The sequence below is a fragment of the Pleurodeles waltl genome, chromosome 5, assembly GCF_031143425.1.
Source record: "Pleurodeles waltl isolate 20211129_DDA chromosome 5, aPleWal1.hap1.20221129, whole genome shotgun sequence".
NCBI lineage: Eukaryota > Metazoa > Chordata > Amphibia > Caudata > Salamandridae > Pleurodeles > Pleurodeles waltl.
The window spans coordinates 664,524,866-664,539,828 of NC_090444.1; positions in this window are offsets into that span (position 1 = coordinate 664,524,866).

Below are 14,963 nucleotides of genomic sequence, written 5' to 3' on the forward strand. Positions count from 1 at the left end.
GAATTTAGAAACATTCATTCTTCTCCACACACTGACAACATTGCCAATAGTGAACTAAGAGGCAGGTCAGTTGTTATTTGCACTCATAGGGTCGCCTGGGTTCCTATTACACATGGACAACACCCACCTTACCGCCTCCCCCCCAAGACTGCCACTTTGCTGGCATCAATGCGGCCCTCGTCGCATCACAGACTAAACTTTGCTGCCCCTGAAACAATGTTTATGAGTACCAATGGTATACAGAATGACAAATTAAGTTTTCAAGATAGTTTGTTGATACTATTTACTTGCTTGTTCGATGGGATCCTTTGTACTTTAGTAAAGTAAGATAACTATAATGACAATCTCTTCCTTTTTTCCCACTTGCTGGCTGCGAGAAGATTGACGGAAAGGCATGTTTACGACTTTATCTTTTTTTAATGTATTGTGATTAGAAGATGCCTTAAATTCAGTGTTTAGTGCTGTCGTCGAGTGTGTTGAATTGCTTTAGGTACTTGCTATGTTTTGTTATCAGTTTTTAAACATTCATCCTCATTTTTAAGTCGAGTCTGAGACAGCGCATGCATTCCTTGCACATGCGGTTTCACTTGGAGACTATTGTATTTAACAAAAGTACGCAGCCCGCCCACTATTTCTCATTCATGGTTTCTTTGTCACTCCTCTTTGGTGTCTTTTTATTTTCCAGCGTAAGCTCAGCTGTCACTTCCATTCCCTTCCTGGAGCACAAACCAAGTACAGATTGATTCAACTTAATTATTGGCCGTCTGCTGCTCATGCTTTGATTGAAGTACTGCTTCTTTTTCCCTCTCCCACTCCACCCTGTGAACAGTGCTTTTTTCCCCCTACCCCGTTGTCAATGTTGCTGCCTCTCCTGTGTTAGTTAGTCCTTTTTTCTGGCAGTGTTATATAGCACGAACTTAAGCACTTTAAAAGAGCAATAACTTTTTTTTTAATTAGGCGTGGAGATATTACAGTTAAACAAAGTTATATTCATTTTTTTTTAGTTAGGCATGGGACAATTAGACAATTTGACAAGAATTACAAAATGTTGAGCTGGAGCTGAAACTCAAACCAGGCTCTCCAGTTCCATATTCGCCAGCTCTGGCTATAACTCCACATCCTCTCCCCTGTGGTGAATGTTTATTGTTTCCTGCTGTTTTGTGTGCAGTGTTGTATAGCACAAACTTGATCACATTAAAAGAGCACCAATTACATTCAGGGCCTCATTATGAGTCTGGCAGTCCTGGGACCGCCAGACTCATGATGGCGTTCGGACTGCCAGCAGCAGGCCAGCCTCCATATTATGACTGGATCACAAGGTTTCTACCAGTCGACATCCTAGCAGTCTTAGCAGTTGTAATCAGCTGTAAGCAGCGCTGCCCTCCAGGATTACAAGTCCCCTTTCCGACAGTCTTTAAATGGCGGTCAGACCCAAATTATGGGCAGTGAAAAGTGCGACGAGTGCTGTCGCACCCGACACACCGCAACATTGCCGCCGGCTTCATTACGAGCCAGCGTCAATGTCGTGATGAGTTTCCTGCTGGGCTGGTGGACGGAAACACTGTTTCTGCCCGCTGGACCAGCAGAAAACTCATAATAGGGCCCGCATAGGCGGTCATCCCGATGCTGGACTTTGGCGGGCAGCTTCCGCGCCCGCCAAAGTCATAATGAGCCCCTGAGTATTATATAGCACAAACTCAAGCCCATTACAAGAGTTTTTATACCTCTTGTTTAAACAAGCATTGTCAAAGCAAATAGGTCTACTATATGAGAGCTATTGGCTTTGGCCATGTTTTGTATGCATGTTGTACAGCAGTTAGGATGCTTTGCAGTGTGGCTAAAACTAATTTAAGAAAACTTTTAGCCACACTGCAAAGCACCCGTGCTGCTGAACAACATGGCTACAAAACACTGACAAAGCCAATAGCTCTCAAAGGTGCGACCTATTGGCTTTGGCAATGCTTATTTGTCTATATAGCAGCACATCCTGCAAATTTATATTAGTTTTCAAATGTGCCCAGAGGTAGTTTTGTGGGCAGTTAGCAGTTTATGCAATCTTGTTTGATCAGGTAAAAATAGATGCAATATACGTGGAAACATTACCAGGTATCTGGTAAAATATACAGATCAGAAGGTGGAGCGTCTATTTGCAGGAATCTGTGTGCACTCTGCAAGTTAATGTCAGTATCTCGGCATGGTAGACTCTCCTCCTTTCCTAATCTGTCACAGAAGTACTGTATACTCAGGAACACTGACACCTATTTTCAAATGCCAAATAACAACCCAACGTTTAGTGTGCAAAGAAAGGTAATGCCCCCAATGCAAGTCCAATACAAGATATTTAAATAAATTAAAACCTGCAGCATTAAAACGGTTACTAGGTGTGCAGTATGATTGGCCAACAGCAACATGAATCAATTGTAAACTAGGTCGCTCATGTTCCTGCCCATACATTTCATAAGCAGGAATGCCACCCCTGGTATATCTTTGCCTCTGCCTGTTAAATATCAAAGACAATGGAACTGCTAGATGTGTTTGCGCCTGTGTAAAGTGGGGGTATTTATACATCTGAATAAAAATAAGGCACCTTTTCACTAGGGGCAAATCACCTATGAGGTACGTAGGTACTGCTGCCATCAAATTATTGCTGTTAATCTGAGCGTCAGAAGTTATTCAGTGCCGCTTCTGCCCTTCGAGAGACAGGATCAAATAAACATTGGAAAAGCCACTAGGCCTGGCTTTTGCTGCCTGCGTTTTGACTTTGCCAATGATTGTTTGGTTTGTCCTGGTTTTCGTAATACTTTATTGTAGGCGGTACTGTGGAACCTTAAAAATATATAAAAAATATTTGTTAAAAAGTCCAAAAAATAAATTTTTGGTCTCAAAATGCACTCAATGCCATTTTAGTTCCTGGAACTGAATGGAACTATTTGTAATGTGAATGTGTTACATGTTGAAGAGTAGAATGTCGTCACTCACAGTGAAATTAGTCAATTGCTGAAGTAGGAGAGCTCATTTCCCCATGCTGTATGCTGCAGTGGGTGCAAGAAAAATGTGAATAGCATAACAAGACCAATGCAAGAAAAGGGACTAGCTTAATGCCTATATCAGTAAGGATATAATATATATCATTTTAGTAAAACCAAAAGGACTTTGCTAATGCCAGACGTAAACATGTGCATCCTTGGTGGCCGGTTTGCCCATACTTGTCACATCTGAGATGTATCTGTTGTGTTGATTAAAGTTTCTAACTTGTGCAACCTTTGGGCGAGATGGGGCTTGAAACTGTGGCCCACAGATCTCTAGTAGAGTGCTGCATGTCAACACTCATAAAACTAATGCTAACCGCTGCATCACACTTACGGTGTGATTGGCAACGCAAGGTCATCAACATGGCCAGCCTCCACATAGCCCGAGCCACATTGTAATTGGCTTTCACAATTGTGTACTATAATTTACGCTATGAGTGTGACAAAGGGTCAGCCATGTGTTAGAACAAGGAAAGACGAGGGGTGGAGCACGCAGAAGAAGCAGGGGAGACAGTCAGACGAGCATAAATTGTAGCCGCACGGGGTAAGGAAACAAAAGTCTGAATGTTTTTGTGTGTCTGTATGCATGTTTTCCTTTGATCATGTGTGTGTGTATTCAAGTATTCGTGCATGGCATGTGAAAGCCTGTGCAGAACGCGACAATCATGGGCAGGGGACAGCTCTAGGTTATTGCTGTTCCTCCCAACCCTAGCATAAAGATGGTTTTGTCATACTGGTAATGGTTTTCACTGTCGTGGGCATCCATGGTATGATGATGGTATACTGAAGTCATAGTATAATGGTGGTAATTAATGGCATGATTTGAGGATCAATGGCAACAGATGGTGACGCATAGGTATGCAAGACCGAATCTGCCCATGTTTTGGCAGTAGTACTCGTGAGTACTTGGTAATATCTGTAAGATCTCCTTCAGTGAAGCACTACTACTGTTGAACGAGCCTCTAAAATGTGCCTAGTTCAACTTTCTGTGGCCTGTGACCTGAGATTGTGAGATTTTTGTATTAATTTATTTTTTCACACTAAAAACACTATTTTGACATAATTTTCTCAAACCTTACTTTGAATGGGTGAAAACCCATCACACCTAGGAAGGGTGAGGCATGTTTGATATTCCATCAACCTATTGAAACCAGGTTTGGACTGGCCATTTTACCCATTGGGCATTTTCTTCGTGGGGAGGTGGGGGGGATGCAAATGAAGGCCTTTTCTTGAAGTCCCAGGACTGCTGCTGAGACCTCTATCAATTCTTTCAGCTACACGAGTTGAACTACAGGAGGACCAAATAGAAGGAGGGGGAGATGGAGAGAGGGAGGGATGGAAAGAGATTGAGAGTGGAATAAGGGAGGGGAGCTGAATTGAACACAGAAGAATTTAATGATCCTTCACAACCTCTGACGTCTTAATTAATGTATCTGAAAATATTCCTGTAAAATGCACTATTTTGCCACATTTCTTTAAATGCTCTGAAAGGCGTATTCACCATTTGTCAAGTTTGCTTGGAGCAGGTTGGCTTGCTTGCTTTGCTTGTTTGCTTTAACTTGGTGCTGGTGTTAATGTCTCATCACTTAAAAAAAATAGCCAGCCAATTCTGTACAGTATGTTTGAATGTTGTACTACTAGATAATATAAGTGAATTGTTTCTTCTGGATTATCAGTGGCAGAAATGGGACTTTTTTATTTGTAAAGATATTTTAGATCCACATAATAAAGAAAGTCTGGATAGTGGCAAATGTTAGAATTTGGTATGTACGCTAAGCAAATGTATGATGGCACGACAAAGATGCGTTTATTGTGATTGCATTGTGTTAGCTGTCAATTAAGTGAGATGTTCATCTATATACACCCCTGTTGCATTAGTAAAATGCCAAGCAAGTGCCTTCTGCAGTTTGACACGTTCTGGAGAAGAATATAAATTTAATCGGTCACATTCATAGGGACTTGCCATATAGCAAGGATAGTGTTGCATCTGATCATTAATCCTTGCATGGTGAATAAACTGATGTTCAAGATTTTTGCATCACAGTCAGAGTATTGGTTGGTTAATCGTTTCCACTGCCCTCAGGCAACGACTAAAACTCACAATGTTTTCCACACGTATATATATATATATATCAAGAAAAAAATGTAATTCATGAATGTGTAAGCTATACGTTATCGAGAAAGTGTGGTAAGCCTACTGTAAATATGGCATACGTGCACATTATGTAAAAATGCTACACCATTAAATGTTGACTGTGCTCAGAAAAGCGTCGAAGGTGAGGCCTGAAAATCTAATGCAAATATTGTTTCCACTTAATATTTGGGATCTTTTTGCCCATTAACACACATCAAACAGGTATCTGAGTACCATATTTTGATCCACATGTACAGTAAATGGTTCAGGCCGTGTGTAAAGTACCCCAATAAATAAGTGGTGTTGTGTATGTCAATGATATTATTCATAGGAAAAGTTCATACAGGTGAAAACATTCAGGTCCAGATTTAAGAGGGCCTAGCGCCATTCCAATGCAACATTAGAGTAATTTTTTGTAGCTAATGTGGCGTTGGAAGGCCAAAAATGCCATGCTATATTTACAAAGTGATGCAATACTTGCATTGCTCCACTTGTAACCCCTTGCGCCACATTATGTTTGTGCCAGGAATAATGAAGGCAAGGGGGGCATTCCGGCGCTAGGGGGGCTGAAAAGTTTTTCTTTTGTCATTTTATTGCCATTTTTAATGCCTGCTAATAGCAGGCGTTAAAGGGAGGCTCCCATTGTTTTCAATGGGTCTCTGGGTGCTTTGGAGCATTAGCGTCATAATTGTTTACGCTAATCCTGCAAAGTGCCAGACTAGCGTACAAAAATAATGATGTTATTCCCCTAACTACCGACATGGTGCATACATGGTGGTTTTAGGGGGTCACAAGTAAAGTGGTGCTGCACTAGCTGCCGCGCCACTTTTTATAAATCTGCCCATCAATTTCATTACTTTGTAGACGCATGAAAAGTTGCAAAGTAATACTGGGCACATTTTAGGAAATGTTTTCAAATGTTTACAACCTTCATGAAGATTTTTGACGACTGCAAGGTTTTATTGGTGGAATTTCAGTAACAAAAAAAACATGTTTACGCCTCATTATCAATCCCGATGTAATCAGGGTCTTCTAGTATACAGGAGTGTGTGCCCAAATTGGGACTACAATTTGTGCAGTGTAAATACCAAAATACCATGGCTCCCAGAGTCAGGCCATTAGGGGAAGAAAACTGTTCATACAATCTATGAATTTGATGTATAGGTACATTTATCCAATCTCTGATTCGTTGATGACAACATGGCAAAATCCTTTCCTGCCAGAGCAGGTAGGAAGTAGATAGATAGATAGATAGATAGATAGGTAGATAGATAGATAGATAGATAGATAGATAGATAGATAGATAGATAGATAGATAGATAGATAGGCTTCAAAAACTTTTCTAATGGCGGCTTTGAGCAGGCGCTAAAAATGGTGTAAATTTAATTGCGCCATTTTTGCAGGCTTCCTAATACCGGAATGCCCCCTTGCATACATGCTGGGGCAGTCATAATGTGGAGAAAGGGGTCGCAAAGTGGCGCAATGCATTGCGCCAGTTTGTTAATATGGAGTGGCAATTTTTGCCTCATTGAGCCAAATTAGCATAAAAAAAAGAATAACGCTAAAGTGGCGCAAGGTGGCACAAGGGCCTTCTAAATCTGGTGCATTGTTTTCAAGCCCCATTGTGAAAGACACGAACAATACAGACGTAAACAAGATTTATTGTTTTGTTTAAGGATATTTTTCATGCTGCACCATGATGTCTTTCAGCCATGAGCTTACACTTACCAGCCAATGTAGGGACCCATTTAGTCTTTGTTATTGCTATAACTTTTATTTTTAAGTGATTGGTTGCTATATAAGTATAATTTCTAAACACTGTTCACAAGGATGGCCCTATCTATATTGATCTTCGTCCCTCTTCATTACCTATTAGCCCCATTGCCCAGCATGTGTTCTTTCTAGCTCGCAGCAGTGAAGGGGCATGTGATCAATGAGTATGGGCTATATTTATACTTTTTTGCGCCGCATTTGCTTCATTTTTTTATGCAAAAGCGGCGCAAACTTACAAAATACAATTATATTCTGTAAGTTTCCACCGCTTTTGCGTCATGACGCAAATGCTGAGCAAAAAAAGTATAAATATGGGACTACGTATGCAAATCTTGCTCTCAGGTTTATAAAGTAACGGAACCAAAATAATTACAATTTTATTTGGCCTGTATATTTCAGCCTCTGTTTAGTCTTGATTTTGTTTTGTCTCCCAGTGCTTTAAAATAGCTTACTTTGAAATATATTTTTAAATGCGGATAATTGCATTAAATGTAATTTTAACACTGCGTTTAGTGTCCTACACTCATTTTTTTGCATCATGGCTCAATGCAGAGCAATATTGCCTTTTCCCAGGCACTTTTTTAATGTTTTCAACTTGAGATCTTTTCTTCATCTTCCAAAATGGTTATGTTTATTGATTTGTATAGTCCTATCTGTAGAACTCGACTGCTTGTGCATAAGCGTTTTTCAATTGAAGTTCGTACCTTTGGACTGAAAGAGATTCTTGAATTACAACACAGATTTAAGTGTGGTTAAATGAAACCTGATTTTGCAGGGTCAGGGCCGTGGATGCATTTGTTTCACTCACCAGTGACTAATTGCACGTGTATCGTTTACACGCTTGTGTTTTGAAATTTAAGTTTCTGTCATTTACCAATATCCCTCTTGCCATGTTCATCCACAGACCCCAAACTCCTATACGTGAATTGAGCCTTTCCTGAACGCTAAAGGTTTGACAAATAACTGGACTGACTCAGTACTTCAAGCCATAAAATGTTGATAAAAGATTACATTTGCAGTAGGTCCGAAGGGTATGTGTAGAAAGCAAGAAAAGCCAATTCAGTACATTTTCATGCTCTATAAATAATTAGCATTGATAAATTCCACTTAAGCAGTAAGTACACCATGTTGGTCACATTCATGCTCATGTTTCCCAATATTCATCTTAGTGTTGCACCATAGGACACTCATTAAGTTTTAGAACTACGATTTCTCCATTATATACGTTAATTTATTTTGCCTCAAAATGATTATGATTTAATGAGGCGTTGATTTCAATCGTTGTGCTAATATTTAGTCAAAAGGATCATACTTTTCATTGTTACACAATCCAAATTCATTGTGTTTCATTTTGTCCAATATTTACACGCGATGCTGGGAATTTCCCAGACCAAACAATCATTAACAATTGTTTTTGCGCTACGTTCATTTTCCATAAGAAATATTATCAATTCCCAAAATCAACTCATAATAAAATATTTCCAGTTACCCTACACCAATCATCACTAAACGTTCGTCATCATCCTGAATCGTCCCTTCATGGACCTCACCATTTGGAGGAAGAACAGGTGGCGTTATGTAACAAGAAGTAAAGAATATGTAACTAATACTAAGATATAAATAATAAGCAATTAATATGTCTCTCTTGAAAAACGTGACATATATCCCAAAATTAATTGGTTCCATTGCTATACTTAATGTGTGAAAATCCTGTTCAAATCGCTTAAAGAAAGTGGAGACACTTAGGCCTGCATGTTAATTGGGAGCATTTGCTTTATCTCTAAAAATAATTCGGTATAGTGATTGCTCAAGCGAAGTTTCCATGATACCAAATTAAAACTTTGTCAGTTAAATATCTGGACATATGTGGCACACAGTTAGATTTTGCATTTCCACTTAGTCCGTGCACTTTTGAGGATGGCATGTCTCATACACTAAACAAACATCAAGACATTCCTCTTCATCTTTCTAGGACCTTACATTTGCCCTTTCACTAATCTAACTGTTCATCTATGGATGCTGGTCAGTTAATTAAGTTATGCTTTGTTTTCAAGGATGGGTAATGAATTAGAAGGCTCATTCACCTTTGAATCCTGTAGTAAGACAAACCTCTTCTGCAATGAATGTCCTTTGAAGATTGTGGGTCTCATTACAAGCCCCTCAGTAATTTCATTGGGGCCGGTAATGAAAGTTCCTAGCCCCAGCCGAACACTGTGGATTCATTTAGTTTAATTCTCCGATTTTGGCTACTGAAAGTAGCTAAAACTTCCATGTGAAAATCTAGGGGAAGGTGAAGAAATTTGGGAGCAATTGGGTCTGGAATTATTCCTTACCCTACTAGTTCCTCATTTTTAAAGGGAACACCAGGAGACCATTTGTAATCTCTGGTATCCTCGGCACCCTGCAGTTAACAATGTTCCCGTTATCAGTAACTCTGAAGGGAGAGGTCACAGAGAATAACAATGCGGACCTTGTAATGAGGTCTTATGTAGAAAAAACTGACAAATAGGTAAGATCAAGTAAAATCGGCTATATTTGTTTTTTTAATCAGAAATGACCAAAGGGAAATCTTCTCATTTTAATGGATTTGTCAACATTAATCTGAGTAGGTCTGAGTAGGTCTTTCCCAAAAGGAACTTGGAAGACATACTTATCACTTTTAATGGAATTAATCTTTTCAGTCAGGAAACGTCCCGGTACCACCACCTCCTCTTTCCCTACTCATGTTAGCAAACGTACAGTCCTTTAAGTTAATATAAATATAACACACATTATTGCAGCATTTATCTGTGTAAATAATGCTTATGGCCCTGATTTCATGTTAATCGGGACTCCTACATCAGTAATCCTGCTCTTAGCGATACTGATAGTGAGGAGCACAGTAATTTACGAGTGTGGCACTGCTGCTTTTTTTACCAAGAGTCTCCTGGCGCTCGGTGCTTCACCAAAGATTCATCAGAGCACAGATTCAGACCTTATATTAGTTGTAATATAAGATTAAAGGAAAACCGCCGGAAGTGCTCTTTAGCTAACAGTATTCATCAGCAGTCATCCTGATGTCCCTGAGCGGGTGACATTCCTAACTCTTGTGCTTCGCTTAAGTGATCTATCTGAAGCAGACAGACTACCCCACATCCTGACAGGATCTTTGCAGTAATGCCACAACAATCAAAAAAGTATTTTTCATAAACCTTTTCCCCATTCATGAAGAGGTTAGCTCTGGAACCCAGTGGTAATGGGCTTCCCTCTCAGGCAACATTATCACCTGTAGGAGGAAAGGTAACCAATTCTGGAGTTTATACTAACTCTCTTACAGAACTGAGCACTCGTCTTCATAAATCCATTAATTTATTGTCATGGAATACTGCAGGGATAAGAGCTAAATCCAATAATCCAGAATGGAAATCATTTATTGAATCTCATCACATCAGTTTTTTGCAAGAAACCTGGGCGACGGACTTGATTTTTAGGACAAGATATTTAACCTTTACATCGAATGCCATTCCATCTAAGATGGGAAGAGCATCTTGGGAGTTGCTAATCTGGCTAAGAGTGGATTTGTTTAATAGCACCAAGATTATGGCCCTCATTCCACCCTGGCGGTCACAGGCTGGCGGTGCTTCCTGGGCCATTCTGACCGCGGCGGTAAAGCCGCGGTCAGAAAACCGGGTCCGGCGGTTTCCTGCCGGATTTCCCCCGGTTTTCCGCCGGATTTCCCCCGGTTGCCCAAATCCGCCATGGCGGCGCTGCTGACCCCCTTCCCGCCACCCTGTTTCTGGCGGTTTTTACCGCCAAGAACAGGATGGCGGGAACGGGTGTCCTGGGGCCCCTGGGGGCCCCTGCACTGCCCATGCCAATGGCATGGGCAGTGCAGGGGCCCCCTAACAGGGCCCCAGCCTGCTTTTCACTGTCTGCCTAGCAGACAGTGAAAAGCGCGACGGGTGCTACTGCTCCCATCGCACACCTGCAACACCGCTGGCTCCATTCGGAGCCGGCTTCAGTGTTGCAGGCCCCTTTCCCGCTGGGCCGGCGGGCGCTAACTTGGCTAGCGCCCGCCGGCCCAGCAGGATAGTTGAAATGGCCCCGGCGGTCTTTTGACCGCGGAGCGGCCATATGGCGGTTACCGCACGCGGTTAGAATGAGGGCCAATGTCAACTAACTGCAAGGGCGTTTTGGGCATTGTAGGTACTTGTGGTAGTTCTTTTAAGATAAGACAGATTGCCATTGTTCCTCACCAGATAATTCCTGAACAGGTCCTATTGACCAAATGTCCCTTTTTTGAATGACTTGATTAACTTTGAATGTGTGTATATATATATATATATATATATATATATATATATATAATATAGATAAAAATATATATACAGATATATATATCCGCCTCTCTCTCTCTCTTTCTCTCTCTCTCTCTCTCTCTCTATATATATATATATATATATATATATATATATATACAGAGAAAGATAGATAAATATATGTATATATTTATATAATATATTGCTTATATATATATATATACTGCTTCTGTCATCATTAGCTTACCCATAGTATCAGGATTGTTTTGAAATGTTTTTTATTAGTGAGTCGTGGTTGGTACAAAAAATTTGGTCCAGCAATTTATTAACTACAAGGCAAGTTGGATCCTGGAAGGAGAAGATGACCCCAAACACATCCATTCTGCAGGACATGGTGTGGTGTCTGTTCTGTGGGTGTACTCTTCAGGCGGATGAAGGGGACAGCATCTTCCAAACCAAACATTGAATGGGTGACAAACATGGCACTGAATATACTAATAGTTACTGAATGTGTCTATATGAATTACCTTGTTATTGGCTGTTTTCATAACATTTTTTATAATATGTATTTTTTATGGTGCATATAATTTGCATAAACGCTAACTATACTTTATAGTATAGTATTAAATATGGTGTAATGGGTATATCAAAAGAGGTTCTTTTTTACCACACTGTGCTTCTTTTTTTACTGTGAGAAGTATCTTTGAAACAGTTTCTTTCAACAGGTTTACATCCATAAATTGCATGCAAACATTCTCAACCTGCTACAACCCTTAAAATCCTGCATGAAAAATTGACCTTGCTTCACTTATGTTTTTTAAATCGACATCTACCTTCTGTCTCCCTCATTTGTATACAAGTTACTCTAAAAATGTTATGCCTATCTTCCTTAAAGCTCTTTGGAAACTATAGTTAATTCCAGCTAGTAATTGTGCCTCAAGCAGCCCCCTCTAATAATCACATCTGTGTCAACAATTCACACAAGGAAACTGGATTGTATGCAAAACTAACCCCAATAAACAATGGACTGATCACAAACTAGGCTCCTGGGTAGCGTGCTACTTGCCGTAAAGCACTTTGATGCCTCATCAGGGGTAGTAAGTGCTATACAAAGACAATCTAATTATTTATTATTATGCTTCCAGACAGTTTTAGTAATATTTTCTCACAAGATTTAATGCTGCAAGAACCGACCAAAGCCCAGACACTAGCCCTTTTTTAGTAGTAGGGTCACTATGATAATCACTTTAACTCTGAATGATTTTTTTATGACCCTTTACCCAGATGTTGTTCTGGTCAGCTGGAACAAATTCATTGTATTAGGGTCGCCTTGGTTGGAACAAAAACAAATATAAATGTGGTCCAGAAAGCATCAACATTTAGTATACTTCCTCCGCCCCTGTTACAACATTATGGGGGTTATTACGACCCTGGCGGACGGCGGTAAGTTGGCGGTAACACCGGCAACAGGCTGGCGGTGTTCCGCCAGCAATGATGACCGTGGCGGAAAAGCCACGGCCATACCGCAGGCCCCTCCACTTTCCCGCCAGGATTCCGCCTGGCGGTCATAATCCCCAGGGCAGAGGTGCATGCACTGCTGCCCTGGGGATTATGAGTCCCCGACCGCCAGCCTGTCTGTGGCGGTACACACTGCCATTGAAAGGCTGGCGGTAAGGGGACTTGGGGTGCCCCTGGGGGCCCCTGCACTACCCATGCACTTGGCATGGGCAATGCAGGGGCCCCCAGGCATAGCCCCGTCGCGCATTTCACTGCCCGAATTTCGGGCAGTGAAATGCGCGACGGGTGCTACTGCACCCGCTGCACATCAGCATTGCTGCCGGCTCAATAATGAGCCGGCAGCAATGTTGATGTGACATTTCCGCTGGGCAGCGGACGGTAACACTGTTACCGTCCGCTGGCCCAGCGGAAATGTCATAATAGGGAGCCAGGAATACTGCCAGCAATGGCGGTATTCTGTCTCCCGCGGCCTCGGCGGTCTTTTGAAAAGACCGCCGAGGTCGTAATGACCCCCTATGTTCTTACAAGATTTACGATCTCAAGATCTGATCAAAGCCCAGGCACTAGCACTTTCTTAGTTGTAGAGCCGCTGTGACAAGCACTTTCATATATGTTTCTGTGACCTTTTATCAAGATATTGTTCTGGTGAGCCATAACAAAGCTATAAAATCAGGGTTACTTTGAAATGCTTTCACTAGGGAGTCCCGGTGGAAATAAAAATAACTAATGTGATCCAGCAAATTAACTACTTCTGGTAAACTGCAATAATTTGTTCCCACAAGGGTGAACGCTTCAAGAACTGTCCATATGCCGAAGCACTAGTATTTTCTTAGTAGTAGGGCCATTATGGCAAACACTTTATCACTCTAATCTAGCAACTTTTTAATTACTTACATGGCTCCTTATGTTTTTGCCATTTGATCAGCCTTAATGAATGTACTTTTTGATGCATTAGTATTTTAGAACTGGGTATCTGTCATATACTTGCATGTTTGATTTTTATATGTACTAATCGTTGAATTGAATTTTAGAAATAACTATAATTTGCAATGCATACACTATGACCTGTGTTAGAAATTGGGTCTCTAGTTGGCAGACGTTTGCATTCTGTCCAAGTAGGGATCAGAATCCTAGTTAGGGCAAGTACGATACACATTAAAAGTTTACCGGTGCTTACCCTCTGGTAACTTGGCAGAGAGCAGTCAGGCTAAACTAAAGAGGCAATGTATAAAGTATTAGTGCACACACACAATAACACAATGAAAACACCACAAAAGGACTCCACACCAGTTTAGAAAAATAGCCAATATTTATCTGAGTCAAACAAGACCAAACCAACAAAAATCCAACATACACAAGGCAAGTTATGAACTAGTAAAGGTTATATCAAAATGCAGTACTTAGGAGACAATAGCTCCAAAGGGCTATCTGGTCATGCTTTGCCAGGGAAAATACAAAATTGAAGTCCGACCCCGATGGAGCGCAGGCCGGCTACAGGAGTCATGCAGACCCGCTTACAGTAATTTTTTTGTATCGATATTCGGTGATGATGTGCTGATCCAGAGGAGGTGATGTGTCGCGCTTGCGGGTGATGTATTTGACATAAGGTTAGTCATTAGGCACCTACTCACACTTACTTTTGCCTATTTTAACTTAGGTCCCAGGCCTCTGACCCTTCACTGAGTCACTTGGGGCCAGATGTTCAAAACTTTTTGCACGTCGCAAGCATCGAATTTCACTGTTTGCGACGTGCAAAAAGCACATTGCGATGCCCAATCCCCATTTTGCGAGTTGGTAACCTGTTACCGACTCGCAAAATGGGACTGCGAGTCGCAGTTAGGAAGGGGTGTTCCCCTTCCTAATTGCGAGTCGCAGCACGATGCTGTGTTGTTTTGTGACTGCGACATCCTCCTCAGTTAAGTAGGTAGTACCTACCTTCGGCTGCAGGTTTTTCAAGCTTGAACCTTTTAAAAGGATTCTCCCCATTTGATGTTTCTATTTCTGAACAAAGTTTTACATTATTACATTTGTTATAATTGCAGACCACAATTGGGTCACAATTGCAGCATACAAGCAAACATGCCTCACAGAGTAGGGAGGAGAAGTAATTTTCATGTTTGAGGCACACGCAGTTTACAGAACAGAATTTCTTTACTCATGGGTCACCATTCTAGCAGCAGATGGGAACACACATACATTTCATCATTACAA